Here is a 9950-nt window from a genome sequence, read left to right as displayed (position 1 = left end):
CTACTTTCATTATGGCAGAATCCTTTACAAAATGGGGTTAAAAGAATGATATCCCCTTGTTTATTAGGATTTTGCACAACAGCATTGAAACACAGTGCCACTACTTTTTAATACACTTCAACCATATCGTCTATTGCAGGGGTGTTCAACTCCAGTCCTGAAGACCCCTCAACAGGTCAGGTTTTCAGGATATCCCTGCGTCAGCAGAGGTGGCTCAGTCTTCGACTGACCTGTTGGAGGGGTCTTGAGGACTGGAGTTGAGCACCAGTGGTCTATACCACCCATGTTACCTTCACGGCTAGAGGGACGTGCGGAAATACAGAGCAATGCACTGCACCCCCTCCAGTGCTGATATAGTTAATTGAATCACTGATGCAACTTTTTTTGGGTGGAGGGGCTGAATATATTTTTGGCTTATTTGTTTTAATCTAAATACTTGTAGGTTTTGATACATTTTAAGAGGATAGATTTTCATAGTTTACATTATAGTGCACAGAGCTTTTTGAAACCTCACTGGTCTCTTCTTCATGTATCAAGAAGGCACCTGTGATATTTGGATAACTCTGTCCATCTATTGGGAGCTCTCTTGTTGCTTCATTAACAGGTATCCCAACCTGTGACAAAGTGACACTTCTCCAGAAATATAAGGGTTACTAGAACATTGCAGCAACCCCACGAATTATTGAATAACTTGTGTTTAGACTCTGAAACATGAGGCAAAGAAGTGCAGTCTCATTTCTATATGTCTCCGAGCGGAGGCAGGTTGCATTGACCTCACCTCGTCAGATGTCTATGAACATCTGGCCCTCTGCGGATTCAGATGCATGCTCACATTGCAAGGGTTATTCAGGCCGCTTTGGAAAGTGTCATTCTCCTTGTTACCGTGGCGAACAGTCGCCCACCTGGGAAAATCCGGAAGAAGCACGCCGATGCCGAGAGCAGGAGACAAGCATGCTACAGACTCATTAGCACAGAAGATATCATTAGGGAAATCATTTTTTGACTCAACTTTACTCTCTCTAGCAGGTGTTGCAGGAAAACAGGAGGCTGAAGACAAAGGGTCAGCGGGGATAGAGGGGTCCAGATGAGCGGATAGCATGGCAGAGCTGTGTTGTCCCAAACAATTCTTCTCCATACTCTTCAGGAGAAGCTGTGACATTTGACTCAGGGTTGTGTAGAGTGCCAAACTGAAAGGCTGCAGCCTGGTAGGGAGCGGGCGTGCTGGCGCTCGTGCGCTGTGCCCTGCTCGGCCGGCGATTCGTGGCTGGCTAGGTGAATGCTCGTCTGCGGACAGGCCACGACGTGACAGAGCTGGTCCGCTCTCATTGGATGAACCGCTCACGTGACGCGCTTGCGAGCGGCAAAATCAAATTTGCTTGTCCTGCAAGCATCTAAGCGCCGAGCAGGCTGCTCGCTCATGCTGGCCACACACATTGCCTCAATGTGTTTCAAAGCGGCCAGCGTGAGCTCGCTCGCCCGCTCAGCGCCACCCTGGCCGAGGCCTTAGCAAGCTGAGTCACCGGTAGCGCCTTGTTTGAAGGGGATCTAACTTTTGAAAGCAGAAAGCAAACAAACAGCAATGTTATTGACCCACTCAGCACTGAAGGGATTTTGTACCTCTCTCTTAAACCCCTCTATGCCCTTCTGCATCTGTTTTGTGCTTGTTCCAAGCCCTCTACTACTTTTTCTCTTTCATCCTTCTTCCGTCACTCTCTTTTTCTCTCTTGTTTGCCCCTCTCTCTGTTTTAAACTTGCTCCACCAATCTCCTTCCCTTCCTTTGCCCCCTCTCCCTCGATTATGGATATGTTCTCAAATCTTCCCTCCCCTTTTCTCTCTTCCTCCCTGCAGTCGCGCAGCAAGACATTGCTGGGCTCCCGGGCAAATTTTTTTAATTGCATTGGCCGTGCATGCATGATGGCACTTGCTGGCTGCTCTTTGCGCAGCAGATTTGCCACCCTAGAGAGTAGGCCCCCAGGAGCGGGGACCCCCGGCCTTTGCCCAGGCTGCCCGGATTATAGCTACGCCCGTGCCTCCCTGCTTGTATCATCGCCCCTTATTCTCCACGAACCTTTTGTAAGTGGGAGAAAGTCCTGTGTAAAATCTCTTGTGCATGGGGTTAGAGCAAGATGGCAGGTAGAATCAGATGAAACTTTCCTTCAAGTCTGATGATGTCACTGCCCTTACTTAGGCTGCGGCCAGGCAGGGAGCGGGTGCGCTGGTGCTCATGCGCTGCGCTTGCTCGGCCGGACTATTCGGGGCCGGCTAGGTGCGCGCTCGTCTGGAGGAGCAGCCACAACGTCAGAGCTGGTTCGACCCTCATTGGGCGAACCACTCACTTGACGTGCTTGCAAGCTGCAAATTCACGCTGGCCACACACATTGCCGCAATGCGTTTTATCGTGGCCAGCGTGAGCGTGCCCACCCGCTCAGCACCACCCTGGACAAGACCTTATGAGGAAGAGACAATAAACAGTGCGGATGAAAGAAGCAGGGGATTCTGGTATAGGAAATGGCAACCACAAAGTGTCCCTGATACAGTGATAATCTTGAAAGCTCTTTCACTGCCAGAAGGACAGCATGCATTTTTCTTTTAAAGTTGATTTTAGGTGGGGTTCATCTTTAAGCCCATTTAAGAAACTTGAAGGTCTGTGTGTGGTGATACTAAGAACTGATTTATATTGAAGCATTTTCATTTCATGGAAGAATATTACATTTTTAAGTTCACAGTCAAAATCTTTCCTCCGCAGGTAATTTTGTGTGATTGCGGGAGCCATGGAAATGACAAAGATGACAAAAGTGCTCAATCTGGGTGATTTCAAAGTTATTTCCAAGGAGCAATTTCCCCACTGCCCCTGGGCCACTCTCATGAGCGATTTCAGTGTAAAAGTATCGTGCAGGAGCTGCTTGCAAAGGCAGTTCAAACAGGGGAACAAACAATATATAAATATACGGAGTGGGTGTCTGTTTTAAAGTACATGCCTCAGGTCTGGTACAAATGAACACAGAACGAAAATGTTCTTTTAAGTGGTAAACTGTTTACTAGTAAAAGAAGATCATTGCCTATGTCAGCACAAGCCCGGTGTTGTACGCAGTGGTCAAGGAAGCTTTAAAAAGTACTCGTAGCAATTGAAAAGAAATTAAAAATGTATCCCGGGGGAGGGGGGGGGGGGAGTATTCTTTCATTGTATTTTAAGAAAACTTTTATACAATATGTATGTTGTGAAACGAGAACTAAAACTCTTTTTAATTTCAAATGAAAGTGGAACTGTTCGTGTACTTTATACTAATTAAGAAATATATATAAAAAATAAAAGTGTGGTAAGTCAAAAACTAGTGTACTAACGAGTAACCATTACACTTTTACTAATGGCTATACTCTATGTAAAGAGGCTTTATGTGGTTTATATAGTAAAGATAAAATACCCATGCTAAAAACAGGCCCCCAAAACTGTCACCTCCATAAGGATTCTGGGTAGGGACATGAAAATGAGCGTCAAGTGGACGCGTCCTTTTTAACTTCATATAATACAAAGTGGGAAGCCTGCACTCATGAGAAAACACTCAACAAGAGACCATATGAAGTTAAATACAAAATTGTGTAGTAACTCATGGTATATACAAACAGACATCAACACTAAAAAAGACTAGAAGAGCTCAAAAAAAGGAAAAATACACGCCACAATATGCAAAAAGAAACTTATCCTATGAGCTCCACAGTACAAAAAGCAAAAAAAAAACAAGCTGGTAATAGAGCACGGTGCACAGAGGGGGTCAAAGAAAAGAGGGCAAAAGCGAAAAAGCAAAACAACAACAGTTACAAGAGGGAAAAAGGCAAATAACCGGGGCAAAAAAAAGTTACAAAAAAAAGGGGAGACTATCAGGGCAAGTTACAAAAAAACATGCAACATTTCAGGGGTAAAACCCAGTTTCGGGTCCGTTCCTACAAGTTCTAAGTATCTAAGTAACCGCAGTACTTCCCTCAGATTGCGCCTCCATGTTACCAGCTACTAAAACCAGCAAAAAAAAGGGAAAAAAATACTCATGCACAATAGCATCAGAGCAGCAGCTAGATATCAGAAATGTCCGTCGTACAGAAGCGTTGAAATGACAATGCCTGTTAAACAAGGCAGCAGGCAAGCGACTGATGAAGGGCCCATACTAATGACGTTATCATGTAACATTGTATTGAAATCAAGATGGAGGCCGAGCGGGTTCAGCTGCAGTCATTATAACCGCAGGGCGCCATGTGATGTATACACAAGTCCAATCCTCCCGGAATCAACAGAACAGGGCAGCGGGACACAAAGAACAAAAAAACAACAAAGATCATACATTCTTATAGTCAGGAACAATATAATCCAACAGAGTACAGAGCTAATATGGCCAACACAGACATGTCAAGAGAGATGTCAGATAGTGATACACGGGTAAACAGGTGAAATAAAACAGGTAACTAAAGCGCGCACAAGCGGAGAGACAGAACATGTAAAAAATAGTGACCATGTCTCGGTTAGCACAAAACCTGTCTGCAGATAAAGACACAATATAAGATACAAAGAAAATGCTACACCCAGAGACAGTGGAAATAGGTATAGAATGAGGAGAGTAAATAATGTCACATATGTCCATATGTATTGGAATGGTCAACAACCCTTGTGTATAGTAAACCAGCAGGTAATATGTTCATAAAACAGTGGGCATAATGAGATATGTACTGAATGAGGTAGGGGACCACGTAGGACTTGGTGGAGGTGGGACTTGGAAAGGACACAGTCAAGGAAAGGATCACGTGCATGGATGTAGCAGCTAAAAGTTAGAAGGGACCTAACAAGAACAGGGCTCTGCCATCAGAATGAGACAATAACCGATACCCAAGGATGAGGAGAGGCATCTGTAGAAAGGAAATATAAAAAAAACCTCAAATACTATCCTGTATCTGCTACAGCTACGAACATTATCCTTTCCTTGACCCATGGTCCTTCCTACACCTCTACTAAGTCCTACCTACACCTCTACTAAGTCCCACCTCCACCTAGTCCTACGTGGTTCCCTACCTCATTCAGTGCATTATCTCATTATGCCCACTGTTTTATGAACATATTACCTGTTAGTTTACTATACACAGGAGTTGTTGCCCATTCCAATACATATGAGCATACAGATGCTGCGGCCGTTATTCGAACAAATCACGGAGCCGTTTCCCTGTGCGCTGCTGTATTCCACGTGGCATTAACGTGGCCAATCGCCCCAGGCACCCGTGTTTATCGTGGTTGCTTTGTTTGAATTTCATGGATTCTGTTTCCTATCCGTGGCAGAAATGAATGAATTGTGCTACTGTGTTACTGTGTCACTGTGCTACTGTGTCACTGTGTTACTGTGTCACTGTGCTACTGTGTCACTGTGTTACTGTGTTACTGTGTCACTGTGCTACTGTGTCACTGTGTTACTGTGTCACTGTGCTACTGTGTCACTGTGTTACTGTGTCACTGTGCTACTGTGTCAATTTCAGGTGTTTAAAAACCAGAACACTAAAATGCCATTTTCTGCACTCGCGTCTTAAGGCGGTACGGTTGAAAGAAATCCCGCGCCATGACGTGGGAATTCTGAGTTATACAACATGTGAAGTGTTCGAATAACGTCCGCTGCATCTGTATGTGACATTGTGCACTCTCCTCATTCTATAGCTATTAGCACAGTCTCTGGGTATATTTTTATGCAGGATTGAAGCAGGGGGACCCCGGAGCTGAAATGATTGGGGTTCAGTTCCAGAGACCCCCTGCTTCAAGCCTACATAAAAATTATAAAAAAGGAAAAAAAACCCGTCGGTGGGATTGCCACTTTTTACTGATTGTTTATGAAGACAAAGATAATATTTCTTTGAACCCTATTCTTAACATGTGTAGGAAGCAAGGGGTCTGTGGAGCGGGGTCACCGCATTCATTTCTAGGGACACCCTGCTTCGGAGATACGTACCGGGGAAGGAGCCGCCAGTAGTGTCCCTTCCAGGGGAAACAAAATGGGGGTTTAAATCTCCCACGTCAAACAGGAGCACAGGAAGCCGCGACATCGCCCATCACAACTTCCTGTTTGCCCACGTGACATGGGGGATTCAAACCTCAGTGAAGTAACCGCGGCACCACTTTCTCCAGTAAGTATTTTGGGAAGTAGGGGGTTCAGGAACTGAAATTAACAAGGTTCAGCTCCAGACTCCCCCTTTTTCCCATGCTTGTAAAAATGGGGGGAGAGGGGGGCGGGCAGGGGGCTAATAGTAACCCATTTGCAATGTGTTGCTAGACTAGGGGTGAGCAACTCCATCAAGGGCTATCAACAGGTCAGGTTTAAAGTATAACCCTGCCTCCGCTCAGGTGGCTCAATCAGTGTCTCAGTGGAAGGCTGTGCTAGACTCTCTGGCTACAAATGGGTTAAAGCAAAAAATCCAATTTGAAGGTTTCAAATGCAAAACAGTGAACTGGAAAGACCGTTTCTGCCCAACTAGCAATTCAGAATTTCCTGTTAGCATGCTGGGTTCTTGTTATATGAAAATAATAGGGATGAATCAGGCAACTGGATCGACAAGGCACCTTTTTAAGTTTTAACACTGGGGTTATGGCAATTTAACGAGTTGCTTTCACTCCAGAGTGAATAAATGAGGCTGGAGTGAAGTCAGAAAGTTCAGCAGCTATTCATTTTCCGAATTCCGCTCGCTCCATCCGATGCGTGCGTACGCATACAATTCTCTTTATTTCACAAATGTCCCTTAATGGGCTCTGCCTCCGACCGGCTTGTATTTCTGCTATTCTTTCCTTGCGCCCAAAGGATGTTGTCCCTTTGTTAGCTGTTTCACTTCTGCATGGAGTCACAAGGTGACTTTCACATCCCCCTCATTATGCGCAAACGAATAGGGGCCCGTGTACTAAGAACATCTTAGAAATGTTTTTGTGCGTCAAAATAGCAGTGCTACACGTAGTACAAACCTTCATTACGTGTGCGTTGTATGTATGAAAGTTTCATGCCTATGACACCTAATTCGTTGTCTGAAATACATTTTGGCGCATTGTGTCATATTGAACGCCTGGCTGATACAATTTAAATTAAAACAGAAGTATGTGTATTTTTTTTAATTTATAACTAGTGTTGGCAAATATCAATGATTAGTGTAATATTCATTATAATAGCCATACTGTGAAAATAATGCATTCTGGTAACATACAGTATATAAATAGGCATCCGTGCTGCATCAAATACATTTTGGGTTGATACATAGCAACTCCATTCTAGGCTAACACTAATAACACACTCTTCAGGGTTTCCGCCAACTTGAACTTGGCACATGATTTTGATGCACTTTTAACTTTTTCTTTTTGTAGCACACAAGCATTATTTTTTAGTTATTGAATTCACATCTGTACGCGTAGCGCAGTACTTTTTGACGCTGATATAGCGTATTGAGAAATTACAGGTTAATACTTGGACGCAAGCCAGCGCAATTTAAAATCAGATTTCCGTGCCAAAAAGCTGTTTGCGCCACTTAGTACAAGAAGCCCCGTAGAGAATTTCCATATAGGATCTGCCAGGACTAACTGCAGGGATATTATTAAGTACCTGTATATACAGTTTTATATACATACTGGTGTTTTTGATGGAAAAAGGCACCAGAACGCAAAGCAATTTTCGATTTTATTTATACCTACAGTGTAAATTAAAATAAATATATCAGATTTTAATAATATGGTAGAAAAATAATTTCTCTCTCCCAGTTAGTATTTCAGCCCCATTCCTAATACATTTATAATCACCATATATCACTTTCTTGTTAATCCATATAAAAGGTGACAGAACTCAAATAGGTGGTAGAACTCAGTGTATATACAGTATATATATACAATACACTGTATATATATATACTAGCTGATAGACCCGGCGTTGCCCGGGATGTAATTGTTCCCCCCCCCCCACGGCGCCGGGCAGCAGAGTGCGGTGAGTGGCTTGAGGCCCGGTCCCCCTCTGGTTCCCCCCCTCATTGCCCCCATGGTGCCGGGCAGCAGAGTGCGGTGAGTGGCTTGAGGCCCAGTCCCCCTCTGGTTCCGCCCCTCATTGCCCCCATGGTGCCGGGCAGCAGAGTGGGGTGAGTGGCTTGTGCTGGAGTGAGGGGGGTTGAGGCATACGGGAGGGCGGGGGGACAGGAGGTGAGGGTGGCGGGTTATGCAGCACCCCCCCCAGTGCCAGGCAGCAAAGTGGTGTGAGTGGGTTAGCATAGTGAGCCCTGGTCTAGCCCTGGTTCCCCCCCGTGAGGGGGGTTGAGGCATCCGGAAGAGAGGGGGGACGGGAGGTGAGGGTGGCGGGTTATGCAGCAACGCTGCACCGGACGGTGTATGTGGGCCTGGTGGGAGCTGATGGTGGTGGTTTGTGCAGGGGTCCTGGCACGTGTCTGTGAGGGGACCACGGGGGTGGCGGGGCATGCAGCAGCGGAGGGTATGCGGAGCAACGCTGCACAGGACAGTGTACAGGGGTGAGGGGGGATGGTGTTGTGGGGGGGGAGGGGCACGCGGCAGCGCACGGTACCTGAGGTGGTGTGTAGTCCGCAGGGGATGAAATTATGCGCTGGGGTTACTTTCTGAGGTGAGAGCAGGCGGTGAGACGGCAAAATGGTTCTGAGTGTGTGCCAGTGGGGTGGGTGTGGTCAGCGAACCACACAGGCCAATGAGAGCCATGCGGGGGCGGGCCGACGGACCAATCAGATTGGCCAGAGGTGAAGTGATGGACCGATGGACCAATCTGATTGCCCAGAGGCACAGCAAACAAACAACGTTTTCAGTTTTATATATATATAATATATATATATATATATATATATATATATATATATATATATATATATATATATATATATATGTGATAAAAAATCACTGGCACTCCAATAGAAATTCAATAATGAATAGGTGCATGTCCCATATAAGTAATAAAAGTATACATTACCGCATACAGCAAAAAGGGAGACAGCACTCAGGTGAATGAAAATAAATGTATCAAATACAGCCCATAACTCCTATGAAAATAAATATATTAAATACAGCCCATAACTCCTATGAGTTATGGGCTGCATTTAATACATTTATTTTCATTCACCTGAGTGCTGTCTCCCTTTTTGCTGCTATGCGGTAATGTATACTTTTATATATATATATATATATATATATATATATATAAAATATATTTATGAGTATTCATACTTCATGAAAGAAGTCTCAGGTACAGTGCAAAGAGCAAGGCTGCCGACAAGGGGGAAGAGGCGGGGCAGCTGTCCCAGACCCGGCAGAGTAGGGGAGCCTGTCCCGCTGACCCCAGCTTCAACTTCGGGGTCAGCCGGCTGAGTTCCCTTCCTGCACCGGACTCTCCCTCATGTCAGGTCAGGACAGCCCCGACCCCAACAACCACTTGTTTCTCCCTCCCCACCCTACGCTTTCTCGAAACCTGTTGGAGGGAGAGCTGGCACAGAGAGCCGGGTATTCACTTAGTATCTTTAGAAGCAGAGGTGGATATTGTGTTTTACAAATAGAAGGTGAATATACTCTCTCGTCTTCATATCTGTAAATCCGTCTCTATGGTAACGTGATCCTCGTGCAGCGCCTGTTAATAAATGATAATATAGATAACTCTTACAGTATTCAAAAAGGCATCTTCTCTGCATACAGAATGTATTTTACAGCTATTAACTTTTCATGGTCACTTGGTAACGAGTAAAGTTTTCCTGAACTTTTATCTCATCTTTACAGCTGAAATTGTTTGCAGAATCACCTTTTCCGCAGTCCTATTATTTCTTCTCTTTGGTAAGTTGCTACCGTTAATAGTCAAAAACAACTATAGCAGAGGGATAATAAGTGATTGATAAGAGAGAAAAATTGTTACATAAAAAAAAAAAAATCATTTTTCAAAGGGATCAAAGTAACTAA

The sequence above is a fragment of the Ascaphus truei genome, chromosome 9 (assembly GCF_040206685.1).
Source record: "Ascaphus truei isolate aAscTru1 chromosome 9, aAscTru1.hap1, whole genome shotgun sequence".
NCBI lineage: Eukaryota > Metazoa > Chordata > Amphibia > Anura > Ascaphidae > Ascaphus > Ascaphus truei.
The sequence above is the reverse complement of the archived record's forward strand: the minus strand, read 5'-3'. Positions refer to the sequence as shown.